Source organism: Vombatus ursinus, unplaced genomic scaffold (assembly GCF_900497805.2).
Source record: "Vombatus ursinus unplaced genomic scaffold, bare-nosed wombat genome assembly UNPS02014778.1, whole genome shotgun sequence".
In the NCBI taxonomy this organism is placed as follows: domain Eukaryota; kingdom Metazoa; phylum Chordata; class Mammalia; order Diprotodontia; family Vombatidae; genus Vombatus; species Vombatus ursinus.
The window spans coordinates 4425767-4446003 of NW_020954556.1; the positions used below are offsets into that span (position 1 = coordinate 4425767).

General features: G+C 37.7%; 1 protein-coding gene across 8 annotated transcripts in view; it reads right to left on the reverse strand.

Moving 5' to 3' along the window:
* Positions 1–20237, reverse strand: part of CSGALNACT1 (chondroitin sulfate N-acetylgalactosaminyltransferase 1) — a 400361-nt gene that overhangs the window by 216161 nt on the left and 163963 nt on the right. The window lies entirely within an intron of this gene.

Consider the following 20237-nt stretch of genomic DNA (forward strand, 5'->3'; position numbering starts at 1 on the left):
CAAAGCTTTTATGTATTAGAGGTAAGACCTGAACCCAATTCTTGCTAACTATAAAGCCTTAGCTGCCTTCCATTATAGTAGGAGATTAAGATTCGTGCCCTGACAAATTCCTCCAGTTTAAATACTACAACTAAGTGGCTCAGTGAGGACAGAGTTCTAGCGGGGATTCAAGAAGATCCAAGTTCAAATCCAGCCTCCAACACTTATAGCTATGTGACCCTCGGCAAGTTAATTAACCTTTGCCTGACTCAATTTCCTCATCTGTAAAATGGGGGTAATAATGGCACCTACCTCCTGGAGTTGTTGTGAAGATTAAATGAAATCATTATAAAGTGCTTAGCAGAGTACCTTCACAGAGTAAGCTCTATATAAATATTAACTATTATTATTAGTGGAGAAAGTCCTAGTCTGGGAATCAGGAGAGCAGAACTCTTATTCCCAGACATTCCCCTCACTTGCTGAACAGCTCTGAGAACATCTCTGAAGCACTCTCTCCATTTTTTGGTTTAAATAGAAGAGGTCTTAAAGGCTTTCTCAGTAGAGCAGAAGCCTTGGCCGGTTACAAACTGAAAAGGCTGTGTCTGAGATGGTCTGCCATTCAAGGACCACATTTCAGAAGATCAGCACCAGAAGTTTGGCCCTATATGTTGAAGGTTTTGGGATCAGCATGCTTTATAATGAAGGGGTTGCAACGTGCTTTTCAGGCATTAATAATCTTATATTTTCCACAAAGATTCCTCAATTCCAGGTAACTCTCAGGGTTTAACAACCTCTACCCATACCTTATTCCTTTCCTTTCGTTTACCCCACCTTTAACACTCCAAAAGTCTCTCACAGCCTTGAACAGCTTTCAGACAAAACAAATACCTTCTATAACCACTTAAGCACCTTTTTGAAGTGCTAATGACAGCTATGCATAGCTAACACCTCAGAATTCACACCTACTCAATTTTTCTGGCAGGAAAAAATAAACATTTATTATCATAATCATTATTATTATTGTTAATAATAGCTAATGTTAGTGGAGCATTCGGTTACAAAGGACTTCATATACATTATCTCATTTGATGATCACAAAAGCCTCCTAAGGTAGTCATTATCATTTCCATTTCACAAGACAGAAAAAGTCCATACTGTCAGCAAATCAGAGAACCAATTTTATGTTGGAGTTCAAAAAATCAACTTCACAAAGAGAAGATGGAAGAATTAGCTAAATGACATTTGAACTGAAAATGATCTGGGGAGTTTAGTGGACAAAGAGTTTAATATACTCAACAGTATTATGTGGCATCTAAGAAAACTAATGGGCTCTTAGGCTGCTCCTGTTTTACCCTGCCCTGATGACATGATCAATGTTCAGTTCTCATTATCATATTTTAAGTTAGCCATGGATATATATGCCCTCCAAAAGAGGGCAACCATGATGGTGGAGATCCTTGCGTTCATGCCCTACATAGACTGGCTAAAGTCACTGGGTAAATTAAACTTGGAGAAGAGAAGGTTTATGGGGGACATGATTCTATCTTCAAGTATTTATAAAATAGCACTAAAGATGAGGGATTTAACCTATTCTGCCAGATCCTAGAAGGTAGAATTTGGAAAACGAGTGGAAGTTTTGCAAATGGACAAATTTAAGTTTGGAGTAAGAAAAACATTTTCTAATAACATGAGTTATCCAAAGATGGAATAGGCAGCATTGAGAGAGGGTGGGTTTCCCCTTATTGGAGGGGAAACAAAAGCTTCAAGCAAATGCTATATGACCATTTGTAGAACACGTCATGGAGCAGAGTCTTGCTCACCTGTGGGTTATACTAGATAGCTACTTGAGGTCCTTTCCAAATCTGATTTCTGTGATTCTGGTCATCGAGCCTTTGCAAATTCACTTGCAAGTAAAGACATCATCCTCCTGATGTCATTGGTCTTCTTTAAGAACAAAGGACAAATGACAATCTGTGAATAGTAGTAGCTGCCCCACTGGGGAACCAACTGGCCAGTTCCTATTGGGCAATACTCCTTCCTTTTTTTCCTTCCTTCCTTTCTTCCTTCCTCCCTCCCTCCCTCTTCACCCTCTGTCCACATGGAAAATCATACCCTTAAATGTGGCTGCTATACCCAAAAGCATATACATTTTGGTCACTGAAGCCTCACAAGATATCTTGGGGTTTAAGGGCCAGATTTTTTTCTCTTCCCTACTTATTTATTCTATCATTTTAAAAAAACTGGGATAATTAACTCTTTTGTCCCATGTATTTTCATTTATGATTTCTTGAAATAGAGCTCCAGAAAACCAGGCTTTGATAAGGCCCACTGGGATTCAAAGGGAACTACCTGACCATACCATAAACCCAAATCATTCTGGCTCTCACTTACTGGCCAATAAATAGGTACTGGCCCAAGCCTCATTTGTCATTGTTTGGGTTTTTGATGGCTCAGAGTAAGTGTAAATGGCAATTATTTCTGTTCTGGCCAAGTTTTGATTTTTTTTTTTTTTTTGGCAGGCAAACTAGGCCATCTTTTGCCTCATTTCTTATCTAGCCTTAAATTGCTGACTCACTGAATGGGTGTTGCCTCAGACAAACTGAGACCTGGGAAACACCTTAGCTGAAAAAGACCAACCTCTCCCACTGCATCTACGGTCATCTCCAGTCATCCTTTGTCTTGCCACTGGACTCAGATGACTCTGAGGGAGACAGTGAGGCTGATGACTGCACAGCCCTGCGTCACTTAAATCCAATTCACTTGCAAGTCAAAATATCACCTTCCTGATGTCATTGGAACTCTTTGTGAATAAAGTACAAACAACAATATGGGGGAACACTGCCACCCAAGCATCCCATCTTACTTTTATGTAGTTCTAATTCAAAGGAAGTTTTTCCTGAAGTCAAAGTATAAATGTGCCCCTATTCAGCTTTCATCCATTGTTCCTAGTTCTGCCCTCTGGAATAGGCAGACCAAATCTAATTTCTTCTGCCACCAAAGAGGCCTTCAAAGAATTGAAGACCACCAACACCCTCCTCTCCTCTAAGTCTTCTGTCTCTAGGCTAAACAGACCCAATTCCTTGCACTGATCCTCACATAACACGATCTCAATGCCCTTCACCATCATGTTTACCCTCCAGCTTACCAACGTCTTTTCTAAAACACCTAAATACTCCAATGTAATCTGATCAGGTCAGAATTCAGCAGGACTGTCACCTCCTCATTCCTGAACAGGATGCCTCTCCATATAAACTAATATTCTATTAACTTTTTTGACCATTATATTACACTGTTGACAAATACTGAGTTTGTGTTCTATTAAAAAACTCAGATCTTTTTCAGAGTTCAATTTATCCATGCCCCCTCCATCTTAAATGTAAATAGGTGGTGCAGTGGACAGAGTGCTAGGCTTAGAATCTCCAAGAGAAGTTCAACCCTTGCCTCAGACAATTACTACATGTATGACCCTAGGCTTCATCTTCATTGACATTAATTCACTTCATCCAGTGATCATCTGTACAAGGAGGGATAAGAATAGTACCTACCTTACAGGGTAGTGAAGATCAAGTGGGATAATATATGTAAAGAATTTTGCAAATGTTAAAGCACTATATAAATGCTAGCTGTATTATTAATTGGAGCAGCTAGGTGGTACATGTGGCAGGCCGAGAGGTCAGTAGGACTCATCTCCCTGAGTTCAAATCCAGCCTCAAACACTCATTAGCTGTGGGACCCAGGGCAAGTTGTTTAACCCTGTTTGCTTCAGTTTCCTCATCTCTAAAATGAACTGAAAAAGGAAATGGCAAACCACCAGTATCTCTGGTCAGAATCTCTGACCCCAAATAGGGTCACAAAAAGTAGGACACAACTGAAAAACAGTATTACTAATGGGAAGTTGATTTTTAAGTCAGTATGAGATTTTATATTTATCAATATTGAAATTTAATTAGTTATGGCCTACTGAGATCTTTTTAAAATTCTTATGTTGAAATGCAACGAAATGTTAGCTTTTCTGCCTAGCTTTAAGTCACCTGTAAATTTGAGAAGTGTGCCATTTCTACATTTATCTGAGTCACTGACAAAAGTGTTAAATAGCATAGAACCTATTACAGCTCCCCTGGACTACTCTCCTAAAGACCTTTTCATCCAAGTTCATATCAAAACACTAAAAATTACTCTTTAGATCTAGCTGTTCTTTGGGTCACCAAAGCAAATCACTGTACTATTGTTAAGCCCATCTCTCTCCACCACCTACGCAGCTAGATGGCACAGTAGATGGAATGTTAGAGTTCAAATCCAGCCTCAGACAAGTCATCTAACCACTGTCTGCCTCAGTTTCCTCAACTGTAAAATGGGTATAATAATAGCACCTACCTCGCAGGGTGCCCATAAAATGAGATAATTTTGCAAAGCACTAAGCACAGTGCCTGGTGCACAGTAGGTACTTAATGAATGCTTATTTTCCTTCCCCAAAATGCTTTGCTAATATATAAGTAAGATCACAAGGTCATAGATCCAAAGGTGGAGGTTAACTAGTCCAGTTTTCTCATTTTATCACTGAGGAAACTGAGACCTATGGAGGTTAAGTGATTTGGCCAGGTAATCCATAGCTACCATGTTCCCTTCACCTACCACTCTAATAACACTGTCAGAAAAAGATAATGAGGTTAGTCTAAAACGTCGTGTTCTCAATGAAGAAATTGTGCATCTTTGTGGTCACTGCCCTTCCTCTCCTCTCTAGAAGCTGATGAACCATTCCTTTAATTAAATCAGTCTAGAAGTTTGTCATCAACTGAAGCCAAGCTTAATGGCTTTAAGTTTGCAGACTTGACTACATTCTCTTCCCTTTTTCAAAAACCAAGATGTTTGCCCTTCTCTGGGCCTGTAGCAGCTCTCAAACTCTCCATAATTTCACAAAGATCATTGATGGCAGCTCAGTCACCTTATGCAGCACTTCCTATACCATCATGGGGCACATCAAATGGACCTGATGACATGAATGCATCAAGGTTTACTAGGTGCCTTCTTGCTGTCTCCATCATGACTTAAGACTGGGCTTTAATTCCTTATAAGTCACTGCTGTTCTATCATTTACATCTAAAGATCATTCTCCTTGGCAAAGAAGACAGAAACAAAATAGGAAAAGAGCAGCAGCAGTACTAGTTCTGTCTTCTTTCCATCAGCTACTAGCATCCTTCCACCTGCCCCAACCAGCATATGGATTCTCTCTTCAATCCTCTTCATTCTCTCAATCGAGCTTTTACAAATAGCCTTTTCTGACATCTGCATTCCTTGCCAGCCTCAGCTCATTCTGAGTAGATCTCCTGACACTACTCTGACAAGGCCATTCCATGCTTTGTATTCTTCCAGTTACCAGTAGTTGCTTACATCTTCTGTACGTGACTCTTAAAAATCTAAGTTTGTGGTGAGTCCCCTGAACATCCATGCCACTGTCTTCGGACCCTCCTCCTTCCCCTTCTCACTTCTCTTTATGTCTTCTTCAGAATTTCAACCCTCATAGGTTGACTTCCCCTGGAGAATTTCTATTCAGAGGATCATATTTATTCGCTAGGACTGCATAAAAGACTGAAAAATGCTTTGCTAAAATCCAAGTAAAGTAAATCGACAGCATTGCCCTAGTCACATCTCTAAATAAAATTAGTCTGGCATGACTGGTTATTGACAAAGTCATGTTGGCTCTTTGGGATCACCACTTCCTTTGCTTAGAGGTTCAACAACCATCTCTTTGAGAACACATTCATTGCCAGGAATGGAAGTCAGAATAACAGGCCTATAGTTTGCAGACTCCAATCTATTTCCTTTTTTGAAAATCAAGGCATCTGTTTTTCTCCGAACCTGTAGTACCTCTTAAATTCTCCACAATCTTTCTCTATAAATAAGATAGCATTAATATAGTTTTATAATAATATAGTATTAATATATAGCATTAATAGGTAATCTTTTATACCACCTGCCTTTCCCAGTACATCTTTCATTCCTCTCTGATTAAGCAAGTTATCTCTTGTTTAAAACAAAAGAAAAGAAAAAATTTTAAAGTAGCTCATTTAAATCAACTAACATATTAACAGTGACTGTGAGTATAATATGCAATATTCCATTTCTATTTTTGTTGTTGTTCAGTTGTTTCAGTAGTGTCTGACTTTTGTGAGACCATGTGGGATTTTCTTGGCACAGATAATGGAATGGTTTGCTCATTTTACATATAAGCTCATTTTACAGATGAGGAAACTGAGGCAAATAGGGTTAAGTGACTTGTCCAGGGTCACACAGCTTGAAAGGCAGGCCCAGCACTCTATCCACTGTGCCACCTAGTTGCCTAGTTCCATTCCTATGCACATCTACAAAAATAGTAGGGAGGCACATTTTCTCAATTCTGGCATCCGGCTTAATCATTATAACTGTATAACATTTGGTTTTAGTCATATATAGAGAGATAAACAGATAGATAAGTGATAGATGTTTTCTTGGTTATGCTTACTTCATTCTGTACCAGTTAATACTAGCCTTCCCCGGCTCCTCTGAATTTCTCATAGACCCTGTTTCTTTACAAAGTCACATTCCTTACATGTAACACAATTTGTTTGGCCATGTCCCAATAGACAGGTATTTACTTTATATACAATCTTTTGATACCATAAAAAGCACTGCTATGAATATTTTGGTACATGAGTGACCTATCTTTTTATCTTTGACTTCCTGGGAGTATATGCCTAATGGAGAATTCTCCAAGTCAAAGGGTACGGAAAATTTAGTTTCTTTTTTGGAATAATTCCAATTTTTTTTCTTTACAGCTCCACCAATATTGACTCTTTCCATCTTCTGGTATTTTTGCCAGTTTGCTCGATTTGAGGTGAAACTTCAGACTTATTTTGATTTGCATTTGTATTATTATTAATGATTTCAAGCAATCTTTTGGAGGGTTGTTAATAGTCTGTAACTCTTCTTTTGAGTTCCACCATCTTTCAAAGATCACTGACAATGTTTCAGCAATTGCATCTGTCAGTTCTGTCAGTATATGAGAATGTAATTCATCTGGACCAATTACTTGCACTCATCAAGGGAAATCTCAGTGATCTCTTATTACCACCTTATTTATCTTGGGCATCAACTGCCTAATAACAGTATTTGTGCTTTCCTTTCCAGTTCAAAGATCGTTCTCTTTGACAAGGAAACAGAAGCGAAATAAAAACTGAGCAGTTCTGCTTTCTCTGTTATCAATAATCACAGTCCCGAGACCCCAAGCAGTCGGTCCTTTTTTAATTCTCCTCTTTGCACCAATCTAAATTTTTTAACCTCTTTTTGCTTTCGTTAGCTTCCCTCGTCAGCCCCAGTTCATTCTGATGTTGAGCATATCTAATAATATAGGCATAGGCCATGCAAGTTCTTGAAGGATCAGGAGTCACTACACTGTGCATAATCTAGAGAACTTTATAGACTAAATGTCATTCTCTGAATAAAATTCATTTGGTGAGAAAACAAAAGGATAAGTCCTACCAGATGGCCTGCTATCGATTTTTTCTGTTTCTTGGGTGGACTATTAACCTTCACTCTCTTCTATGGGAACAGATAAGGAGAAAAACAACAAAGTTGGTTGGGCCATATTCACTCCTCCATTAAAATCTCTGATGGAAAACAAGAGGATACCTGCCAAGATCTGCCAATTTAGAGCATCCAGGTTCTGACACTCCCTCTAAAGCCATATAAGCTTCTTTTGTCCTAATACTTAATGACCTGCTCAAGAAAGATGAATTCCCTATCCAACAACGAGTTGTTCCAGTTCCTATTAAAACCAGACTACCAAATGGCTATAGCTTGGTTAAGAATATTGTCAGTTTACATATTTAACACAAAGTTTGAAATCGTATTCTTTATATAGGGATAGAAACCATATTACAACTCTGGTTTGGAAATGATTTATGGCTTAGGTTTTACAGCTTGCTTCCAAGCCCTGAAGTGGATGATTCTAAAATATTTTACAAGCAATTAGTCAGGCTGAAAGCAAGTAGACAGCCTGGGCAAGAAATGATAACTGAAGCAAACCAAAGAAAGTGAATGCATTCAAGGCTTTTCTAAGTAAGTTAAACAAGTTAAAATATTACTTGAACCTTCATTGGTACTATATAGTAATGTTAAGCAATAGAATACAACTGTCTCGCATACTAGATCAGAAGCCCTGGATGGCCCTTCCAACACGCTATCAAATATAATTTTAACTAGAGCATCTTTCTCTAAAATTTAATCATCTATTATAATCTTAAGTCCTTTCCTCTGTAATAACAGATAGCATTTATAGAGTGCTTTAAGGTTTACACAGTTTTTCACATATGTTATCACATTTATAACAATCCTGAGGGGTAGGAGCTATCATCATCACCTATCAGCTATCATCATAAGAATTTACAGATGAGGAAACTGAGGCTGGGTGAGGTAAAGTGACTTGCCAAAGGTCACACAGCTAGTAATTATCTTAGGCAGGATTCAGACTCAAGTCTACCTGAGTGCATAATGGCACAAGTCCAAGCCTAGCACGCCATACTCTGTGCCATCTATATGCCTCTATAGATCATTAGTCTGTGACCTAGGGTTAACATTCAAATTAGGGCTACCAAAGATTCATAAAATGGAGATAAAGGATTCATTTTAAAGTCAAACACATATCGAGGAAGAAGGTGACAAGGCAACTTCTTGGAGGGGTATAAGGGATGTCTGGAGCTGATAACAAAGGCCGGCTCTAGGACGGATCCTAGCCACAATAGAAGCAAGGCTCCTGGAGCTGTTATCATCATCAATAATACCTCAAAGCAGGAGTCCACTAAACTTCAGACTTGCAGAGAGGCCATTTTTATTTCCTTCCTAGACTCTTCCATGACAGAAAAAGCAATGACCAGAGCTCTTCCAGCTGGTGCTGGATGGCTCCGTGTCAGGGATGCTGGAGTTGATTTATGCTCAGCCAAAGGTCCTTTCTCACCGGAAGCTTCTGTGATATGGCCTCAGGGCTGGTTCTGATTAATGACTTAACTGAAATTTTATTTAATGAGTTTTTGTGTTCATTAAAAATAAACTTTGTTAAATGCAAATTTCATAATTTTTTTGTTTTTAAAAAAAGTGCTTTGGATGTTTCCCATTCTGGATCTTTAGGGTGCAAAGCTATATATGTGGAATAGTAGGAAATAACTGGATTTGGAATCAGGCAGCTAAGAGTTAAGTCCTGCCTCTGCCTCCCAGTAGCTTATATGACTTTAAATAAGTCACAACCTCTTTGGCCTCAGGAATCTCATTTAAAAATGAAGGAGTTAATGAGGTACCACCTCACACCTATCAGATTGGCTAATATGACAAAAAAGGAAAATGATAAATGCTGGAGGGAATGTGGAAAGATTGGGACACTAATGTGCTGTTAATGGAGTTGTGAACTGATCCAACCCTTCTGGAGAATAATTTGGAACCATGCCCAAAGGGCTATCAAACTGTGCATACCCTTTGACTCAGCAATACTACTGCTTGGTCTGTAAACCAAAGAGATCAAAGAAAAAGGAAAAGGACCTATATTGTACAAAAATATTTACAGTAGCTTTTTTGTGGTGGCAAAGAATTGGAGATTAAGGGGATGTCCATCAATTGGGAAATGGCTATACAAGTTGTATATGATTCCAATGGAGTATTATTGTGATATTGATCACAAGAATTGATGAGCAGGATGATTTCAGAAAAATCTGGGAAGACTTATAACTGATGCAAAGTGAAGTGAGCAGAATCAAGAGAACAGTGTACACAGTAACAGAAATATTGTAATGAAAAGACTTAGTTACTCTGATCAATATAATGATCTAAAACAATTCCAAAGGACTCATGATGAAAAATATTAACCACTTCCAGAAAAAGAACTGGAATTGTCTGAACAGACACTGAAGCATACTATTTTTCTCTTTCTTTCGTTAGTTGGTTCATTCAAGTCTTTTGCACAAAATGACTAACACGGAAATGTTTTACATGATTGCATGTGTATAACCTATATAAGATTACTTGCCATCTCAGGGAGGGAGGGAGGGAAGAGGAGGAGCAGAATTTGGAACTCAAAACATAAAATGAAAAAAAGAATGTTAAAAATTATTTTTTCATGCAATTGGGGGGAAAATAAAATATTTTTTAAAAAAGGAATGAGAAAGACTCAATGCCTAAGGTCTCTTACAGTTCTAAGGTCCATAATTTTATGTTCAATTAAGGATCACAGTGAGAAAAAATTAGGAACCACTGCAACATATTAAAATGTTAAGTATATTAATGTGAAAGTGGGCCTTCAGAATGTTAATTTTATAAAGTACCTGAAATTGACTGATAAGCAAAAGGATAAAAAACCAGGAAGTATATATGAGTAGTATGTGCCTGATCTAGAGAAATAGAAGAATTTGGGAGATGTTGGGTGAGGAAAGAAGTTGCTTCTTCAGAGAGAATCTGAGATTAAATAATCTCATTTTATTTAAATGATATATGTTGGATAAGAGTGCTGCAAGGTAAATCCAACAGGATAAAATCCAGAAAATATTGCTTTAAGTATGAGTTGGAGAAAACAAGGGAAAGAAGGAATCACGAAATATGAGTCTAGAAAACAAGAAGACTTTGGTGAAACTAACTCATAGCAAAGAGGGGCTAGGGGAAAGAGGATATATAAAGAGATGAAAGTGTAAATTCCTGGGGTGTAAGCCCCTAATGTGGGGACCTGGTAATACCAAGGACTTTTCACCTGAACCTGAACAAACTGTAGCAGGACACCAGCAAAGAAAACATTGAGTATCTGCAAGGTTCAGTGTTAGAGGTCAGCCTAGGGTAGAGATAGGTTGAACCTAACAATCATATTGATGTAATAAGGTAAGGTGATCTAATTAGCTATGCAGTACAGGTATAATTTAATTATGCATATAGTTTTATTCCACAGCCTCATTGTGGTGAGGAAGTAACCTGGATTTCCAAGGACTATGCTATTAAGTAAGCTCTGGCAGGTTCTGCCATGTTGGAAATATTTCCACCATGGCCCTAGGAACAAACTAAATTTGTTTTCCAAGGACCAGTCTAACCAATCAGAAAGACGCACATCATCAGTAGTCTGGCCAACTGATTAGGAAACATTTTTTACAATGGCAATCTATAAAGAGAGAAAAACAAAAAATGGCTCCCAGTCCTATAAGTCATCCTCTGCTTCTTCTAGGACAGCAGCAGAGTGAAAGAAATGGGGAGAGGGAGTCCTACATAGTTTTAAAACCTGCGACAAATTTCAATTTGATTATTGATACTCTAAATGTGAAAACCTTGGTCAAAGATCAACATAAGGCATATTTCTGGAGGAATCATATCAATCACGACATTCTTAAAAGGACCTATATGTACATAAATATTTATAGTAGCTCTTTTTGTGGTGCAAAAAATTGAAAACTGAAGGGATGTCCATCAATTGGGGAATGGTGGAATAAGTTGTGGTATATATTGTGATAGAATACTATTGTGCTATAAGAAATGTTATACAGGATGGTTTCAGAAAAACCTGGTAAGACTCATATGAACTGATGTAAAGTGAGGTGAGAAGAACCAGGAGAACATTGTACACAGTAACAGCAATATTGTAATAATGATCAACTATGAAAGACTTAGTTACTCTGATTAATATAATCATCTAAAACAATTCCAAAGAACTTATGATGAAAAATATTATCCGCCTCCAGAGAAAGAACTTATGAATTCTGAGTACAGATTAAAGCATATTGTTTTTCATTTTCTATATTTTTCTTGGATTGGGGGGTGGGGATTTTGCAACATGGCTAATATAAAATATGTTTTACAAGACTTCACATGGGTATCTTAATGGATATCATGTTGTTTGACTTCTTAATGGATGGGGGAGGAGCAAGAGGGAGGAAAATAATTTGGAACCCAAAAATTTTAAAAATGAATGTTAACAAAAGTTCTTGCTATAATCAAAAACAGATAGAAGCAAGAAATCATAGCTAAATAGAAGGATAATTCACAGGTACTCTTCAGAGAAAAAATAAAGGAGTTAGCAGAGTAGGTCTGATTATATGGCAAAAAGCTCCAAAAAATATTATTTTGTGGGACAGTTGGTCATAATGTATTACAGTACAAATGGTAAGTATTTGCAAAAAGAACACCACACAATAAATATTTATTAAATGCCGATAATGTGCCAGGTACTATGCTAAGCACTGGTAATATAAATAAGAAGAAAAACAATCTCTGTCTTCAAGGAGCTTGCAATCTAATGATGGAAGACAACACACAAAAGGAACCTAAAAATAGAAAGGGGGAAGGAAGGAGAGGAGGTATCCAGCCAGGGGGCATGATGATGGTAGAGTCAAATCCAAGAGTAAAGCTGTTAGGAAATGGTTGGGCTGTGAGTTCTCTGTATCCTCTTTAAATGGAGGCTTTGAGAGGAGTCCTTTTCTCCACTATCCAGTCCTCCAATCAGAGGGGCTAATGCTATAGAGAGTACTGTTCAAGTGTGAGTACTAAAGTTGATGCAATCTCCCTAATGATGAGAATTATTTTCCATTAATATAACCAACTAACACCAGTTGCTGAGGACAAAATAATAGAGAAATTCTCCGAAGTTGATCAAACCCTCTAAATCAAATCAGATGAGAAAAGTTGATGATAAGGAGAAATATATGGAAATATATGGTTCAGGAGAAAGAAATGAGAGAGGTTTAAAACTTACAGGTTATATAGAAACCTCATGCTTCTCTATATTATGAACATTTTATTTAAAAAAAAGAATTAGTAGTGAAGATTAAAAAGTATATCACAAAAAATGAAGCTGACTACATTTTAACAGGAAAAGTCTTATTATGAATGTGCTAGCTATTACTGAGCTACTACTATCAGAATTTATAATAATCAAGAAGTAGAGCAATAAGAAAAAGACATGATGCATGGTTAAGAAAATTTAACCCTACTGTATCAAATTATTAAAAATTTTAAAATAGTAAATGAAAAAAAAATAATGTCAACAACAATTTTAATCATTTTACTCAGAAATTAAAGCAGCGTAAATCAACTTGTTGTATTAAACAAGGAGACCAAAAGTGCCCAAAAAGTTCTTGGTCAACAAACATTTGACTTGGTTGCCAAATTGACAGCAATGGCTACCAAAGACAACATTAGATTAGAATATAAACTCATCAGTAAAATCTGACAGGAGAGGATGATGAACCGTGTCATCCCATAAAGCAGAGAGAAGCAGTGAATGGTAAAACCAATCTTAAAAAAGCTTGACAAGTTATCCAATTAAGCAAAGGCATCCCAAAGGCATTCAAGAATGAAAGGGGGGAGGGGAGGATGAAAACCAGTAGAAAAATAGAAAAAATAATTTAATTATTTGAAAAAAAATTTTCTCCATCATGGAGAGTGGAATCATCACACTTACACCATAGCATCACAGTGTCTTAAGTGCTTATAGTAGAAATAGAAATGGCACCAAAGAGAACAAAGACAGGAAAAGCAGCTGGATTGATCTAGAGGGGATCCATGACAGAGGCTAGAGATATAGTTGTGAATGTCCTGAAACACTTATTTAAAAGGTATCTAAAGGAAAGTAAGATAGTAAAGCCATAGAAAACTCTGAACTTAATGATTACCAAAAAAAAATAAAAGTGACCAAGAAAACATAAACAATTATCTTCCTATATGCCTACTCTCCTACCATTGCAAGATCTTTGAGGATCATCCATACACAACTGAGGCCATGCTCAAATAGGGTATCAGTTGGAAATGGTGGTTTTCGCAAATGTTATTTAACAATGGACCACGTCTTTACTATTTCACAATTGAATGAAAGATGCAGATAATGAAAGATCCCATTGTGCTTATTTGTTATTGATCATGAAAAAGCGTATTACTCAGTAGAATAAAATACTGCCTTACAGGCTTTTTTGCAACAAGATGTCTCTCATCTATGTATCAAGTAAGATTCTTCAGAAGATAGAACAACAAAAAAACAGTCAGTTCTTCTGTAACTGATTATTTTGAAAATGTGAATTTCTTGCAACATGAGTGACATATTAGGGAATGACTGGAGTATAACAGGAATTTTGTGTTTGCTTACGCACAATTTTGTCCAGAAACAACAAGAACACAGAAAGCTGTACCATTTTTATAATAACTCATAAGCTGCGAACCTTCCAACACCCACTTCTGCAAGCAAATTTCAGGTCTTTTTCAAGGTAAAGTTCCACATTTACTATGTATCTTTTGGTTCAGGAGGAACTGAAGAGGGCTGGTTGCCGCCACCCACACCTTCCCCCCAATTTGGCCCACTAAGACCACCCTCTCATCTGCCATGATTTTACTTTGGGAACCTAGACCCTGGTCAAGCAAAAGCCCAAGGCTATGGATATTGTATTATTTACTTTAGTATTTATATATTTGTTAATCATTTAACATGTATAAAACTATCCTATTTTTTATTCCTTTTTTAATGTGTCACTGATGAAGTTTTTGAGTATTGTGCCCTTAACCTCATTTTCCTCATAAACCCTGTGGTTCTTATTATGTGATTTTGCATAGCCCAGTAATTTTTAAGAATAAATACAATGAGTTATAATAGAACTGACTATAGCCCAGCTCAATGATCTTCTAATAATCAACCTCAAGAGAGTTGTATAAAACAGGGAGCTATGTGCTTGCCAAAAGTATTCACCACTATTATGGAGGAGGAGATACAGTACAGAGTCCAGGATGAGGAGGGATTCCCAGTGAATAGTGAGATCCCCCTGTGAATAGTGAGCAATGATACTATGCTGACCACATTAAGTTCTTTGACATTGCAGAGCCTCCTGGAAGAAGCAAGAAATCACTGAAAAGAGTTTGGCCTGTCCATCCATACAGGAAAGATTAAATGGATGATGAATGTCTATTGGTCAGATTTCAACATAGGATTATCTACCTTATAAAGCTTATCTAACAATATGTAGACACAAATAAATAGAGAGAGAAAAACAGATATATAGAGGTAGAGATAGGGACAAAGATAGAGATAGATGCCTATATATCTGCAAGAGATGAATAATGAACTAGGTCTAGAACTGACAAAGATGGGGAGAGGATTCTGGACTAGTACTTTTACTAACCCCCAAGTTTTCCATGAAAGCAACAGCACATCTTTTCAAAGCAAACATTTTACCAGTGTCATGGCAGTGTTATGACATTTTGGTGATGTCAGAAGAAAGCAAGGAAGGCCCCTAAGCAGGCTGAGTGGCCCTCCTACAACAGATCTTTGAGGAGACGTAGATGATTCTTACCAAATGGGCATGTGTAGATGGGTTGCAATCTGCATGACTGGAGAGAACTCTCAAATTGATGTGGTCCACTGTGGAACCTCTAGCTTGTGCCCTGAGATTTCCTCATTCCAGAGTAATGTAGGTTTGCGCCCTTAATAATTAAGCACCTAGTGAGTGATCCATAAGAAGGTCAATGGGGTATATTAAAGGAATGTGGAGCTGGGCTACAGTCCCAAACTTGAGGCCCACATGGGAGAATTTCCCCTCTGGTTCCTGGGAAGCAATAATAATGACCAAAGACAAAGCCAGGGAGACTGTTTGAGAATGCCTTAGGTAGTTTTGTCACATCATGTAAAAAAAAAAAATGTTTCCATTTCAGTTGTGACCAAAAACAGTTTAAAAAAAGCAGTAATAGGAGAGGAGAAAGGTCAGGGTCACAACAGAGAACCAGATTCCTACCTCACGGAAATAAAAATACAATAGAGGGGAAAAACAAAGTCAAGGATGTGAGTACAGAAATGAGAAAGTCTGGTAACTACAAAATGAATTTTTTAAAACCATTCTTCATAAAGTGGGGGAATAGATCCAGGAAAAGACAAGACTAGGCAAAATGTTCTACAGTCTAAAGTAATCAGTTAAGGGAAATATTTCATATTGTATAAGGGAAAAAGAAAATGAGGTCCTAATAATATCCATAGTTATTACCATGAATATATTACTTAATGTTTGCAAAGCACTTTACATATGTTACCTATTTTGATCCCCAAGCTCTATGGCGTAAATATAACGGTTACCATTTCACAGAGGAGGAAACTGACACACAGAGATGTAAAGTAATTGGCCCATGCTCACACAGCTAAGTTTCCCCTGACTTTAATTTCAAGGCTCTCTCTTCTACAGCTCATTGCTTATCTAGTAATCACCTTCTCTCTAGTTGATATCACATTCTTCATTTTAATTTTAAATTTCTCAAGATTTTTGGAGGAAACTCCATTAATAATATTTTAAAAACTGTACTGAATATACATTGTTCTTTATTTTAAAAAATGGTAATGCATGCTTTTTTCTTCCCCTCTACTGAAATGATGTTTGCTTAAGATTTCGGATTCCCCTATGACTTGTTCAGGGACCAAGGAGGGCTCATGTGCCTTTGTCAGGTTTCTGAGAAATTGCAGCAGCATAAAGAGGAACAGCTAGAAAGCTCAAACCCCTACAAAAAGAGTTTCCCACCTTCCTTTGCCAAACAGGAGTATGACAGAAGTCCCAGTGTTTACAGCCTTATATTCTAATCATTTAAACAAAAGTTAAGTAACTTAAAACAATCTGCAGTTATCAGCAATGCAATAAAACCCAGCAAGGGATGTCTCTAGGCTGAGTCACAATGGAGCAGATTAAGAAGCAATGGACAAATGGAAAAATGTATGAACAAAAATGAAATTCAGTATCTGTCAGCCTGAAACCAGCTCTGGAAGACTGCCTTGTTCCCACTGCCTTTCTGCCGAAATTCAGATCTAAAGAGAGCTACATGCTATTTAAGGCTGCATCCGAAGGTTTTATTTTCACTTTGCTACAAATATTTGTGTTTGGGATCACATGCTATACATTCTATGGTGGGTCTTTAAGTCCTATTCACCCTATTGTTCTTCTCCTTGGCACTTGTTACATGGGGACAAGGTAAGTGGTGAGCTTAAATGCTTCCACTCAAATCCCTCTGAATGTGAGTTTCCTCAATCTCAATATTTTTGGCTTTTTCTTGTTTCATTTCGCTTCAGTATCATCGGATTAAAGGTTAAGTGATGGGAAAGATCTTAGAGATCTTCTAGTCCAGAGGTGACCGGTCCAAGGTCATAAAGCTAGGAAGTGGCAGAGCTGGAATTTCACCCCAACTCTTTTGACTCCCAATCTAGGGCTCTTCCATCATTTTACACTGCTTCACTTCTCTTACTGAATCACAGTTCCTTCTCTTGCCACTCACAGTCTGAATCTCACCTTGATTACTTAGGAAAAAAAAATGCCCTGGGAACCATTCTCTTCCAGACAAAGACAAGCAATTTTGTAAGTCATATTCTTCCACAATGCATATGAACTAAGACATCAATTTATCAACAAGCAGTTATTACGCACTTACTATATACCAGACACTGAACTGAGCTCTGGGGATACAGAGACAAAAGTGAAATAGCTCCTGCCCTCAAGGCACTTACATTCTAACAAGAGACAACATGTATGTGTGTGTATGTGTGTATGCATGTATGTGTGTGTGTGTATACACACACACATATATATGTGTACAGAACAATTACAAAATGAATAAAAACATTTTGGAGATAGTCACAACTCATGCTCTCAGAATTCACAACCATTACCAGATACATTGGCCCCATCTTCACGATGCAATTTACTGTCACTTTAAAGATTTGCATTTGTGTGTGAGGCCGGCACTCAGAAACCTACTTAATGCCAGGAACTAACAGGCTATTAACAGGTGGACAGTAATACTGTCATACTACCACGTAGTTTGAAATACTTGAAACACGTGGCCTGCAGGCAAGGTTAAAAGCACCCAGAGTATGAATAAGATCACCAGGAGAGAATTTAGTGAGAGAGAAGAGAAAAGGAGGGAGGGAAGATGACAAGAGAGAGGAAAGAGAAGAGAATGAAGAGGAAGAAGCAGAAAGAACAGAAGAAAGAGAGAAGTAGTGATCGGCGAGGTAAGAGAAAATCCAGGACAGGGACTGTCAGAGTCCAAAAGGAGAAAAGAGAATCGAGAAGGAAAATCACTGGATTTGGGAATTAGGAGGTCAAAGGGGTCCTTCTGTGAGAGCAGTTCCATTAGCAGGGTACAGATCTGAGCCAGACTGATGGCCATGGCTCAGAACTACATACCCTTCCTCCCTCTTCTCCTTTTCTCCAATTTCTATCACTTCTCTTACCTCAAACTTCTAACTGCTTCATCAGTTCCTTCCTTTGCCACCATCACCTAGCATGTTCTGGAAGCTACCCAATATAAATTCCATTTTAATTTCTCCTTGAAATGATGTTACATAGGCATCTAAAAAGCTCCTCCCTGTGTATAATAAGCTAAGTGCTTTGAAACTGCATTCTCTCAAGCCACCAGGGTACCAGTTGGTGATGTGAAACAAGAAGAGAGTGCGTTCTTGGGCTGATGGAAGCATCTAGCCCCTTGGAAACAATCAGATCCAAACACTAAAATCAGCCGTGCTTTTTTCTACCACAGATGAGAGCAGCCTTCTCTGCTTCTAGCTTTAGAACGAAATTTTAAAGAAATTTCATACAAATAGTCCAAGCTAAGAATTAATATCTCTGAAGGAGAAAATAGGGGAAGTTGTTCATTCTGAATAAGAGCTTAAGAATAAATATAAAAGCAATGTTGGAAAGGAAATCTTACGATAGAAAAATAAATATTGAATACTTTCTCTCCATAATATTTATTAATTTTCTTAAATTAGACTTATCAAAATTAAAAATTAAAAGAGATTTTTAAAACCTGAACAGACCAATTTACCATGATGACAGTAAACCTAGGTGGTAACTCAGCCTGGCAAAATGCATACAAAATCTTTGTTGCTATTCAGTAATTTTTCAGTCATGTCCAACTCTTCGTGACCACATTTGAGGTTTTCTGGCCAAAAGTCCTGGCATAGTTTACCATTTCCTTCTCCAGCTCATTTTATAGATGAAGAAACCAAGTCAAATAGGGTTAAGAGACTTGCCCAGGGTCACACAACTACTAAGTGTCCAAGGCCAGATCTGAACTCAAAAAGATGAGTCTTCTTGACTCCAGTCCTGGCACTTTATCTGCTGCACCATCTAGCTACCCAAACTAAATTTTTACCACTGTCCAAATTTTTCAATAGTTCTTCCTAGTATGAAAAAAATTTTAGCAAATAAAAGCAACCAAGTGCTTCAGTGATACACAGCCTAAAATATGGTGTAGTGAAAAATCCTACCTCTCCTATGGCTCAATTACCTCTGTATATTTAGACAAGTCAGTGATTCCTAGGCCTCAGTTTTCCTCCCTAGTAAATAAAGCAATACAGGGTCTCTATGAAAACAAACAATAAGTCAGTCAACAAGCATTTAATAAACTTTCACTATGTGCCAGGTCCCTTGCTAAGTGCTGGGGATACAAAGAAAGGTTGAAAAAAAAAAGTAGTCCTCACTGAAGGCAAAAAATTCATTATCCTGTAGTCAATGTGGTGAAAGCCCCTCTGAATTTAATTAAGCTATTCCCTTGAGAAGAGGCTTGAAAGCACAGTTACCCCTTCAACCTCACTGGGGTTAGGAGCTCAGACCCCCTACAATCTAGAAAATCCACATAAAATTTTTTGGCCCTCTCTTTGTGCCAGAGAAGTCTGAATTATTGTGGTATTAAAAGATAAAATATGTTGATAGTATGCAATACTATACATATATATTATACATTTCTGAGTTTCTAAACTAGAAATTTTCTGTCACCTGCTGGTCTTTGCATGTCATATGCAGCTTTCACAAAAAAACCCCCAAAATTCCCATTTAATTTCTTATGCCAATCCATGATATATCAAAACCATGATGGGGAAAGTAGAGATGTGGAAGTGATAACTATAGAGTTTGGGAGAATGGGCCACACCTTTTGCTTCCTGGCATAAGCTTAAAGAAATTGTCATATTCACCCCATGGTAAAGTACTAAAGGAGACCTTTTGTGGGGCTACCAAAATGTGTGTGTGTGTGTGTGTGTGTGTGTGTGTGTGTGACATGCCTCCTGCCTTCAAACAGCTTACAATCTAGTTGGGAAAATAAACCTGACATGCATTAAATAATAACTGGACAACAATTGCCAAGTCATGTGGTGTTAGGCATAAATGAAACAAAAATTGCGAATGGATGAAGGTTTACAGGACACAGAGGAACTTAAGCTGGGCCTTAGAGAATGAGAAGGACTAAGAGAT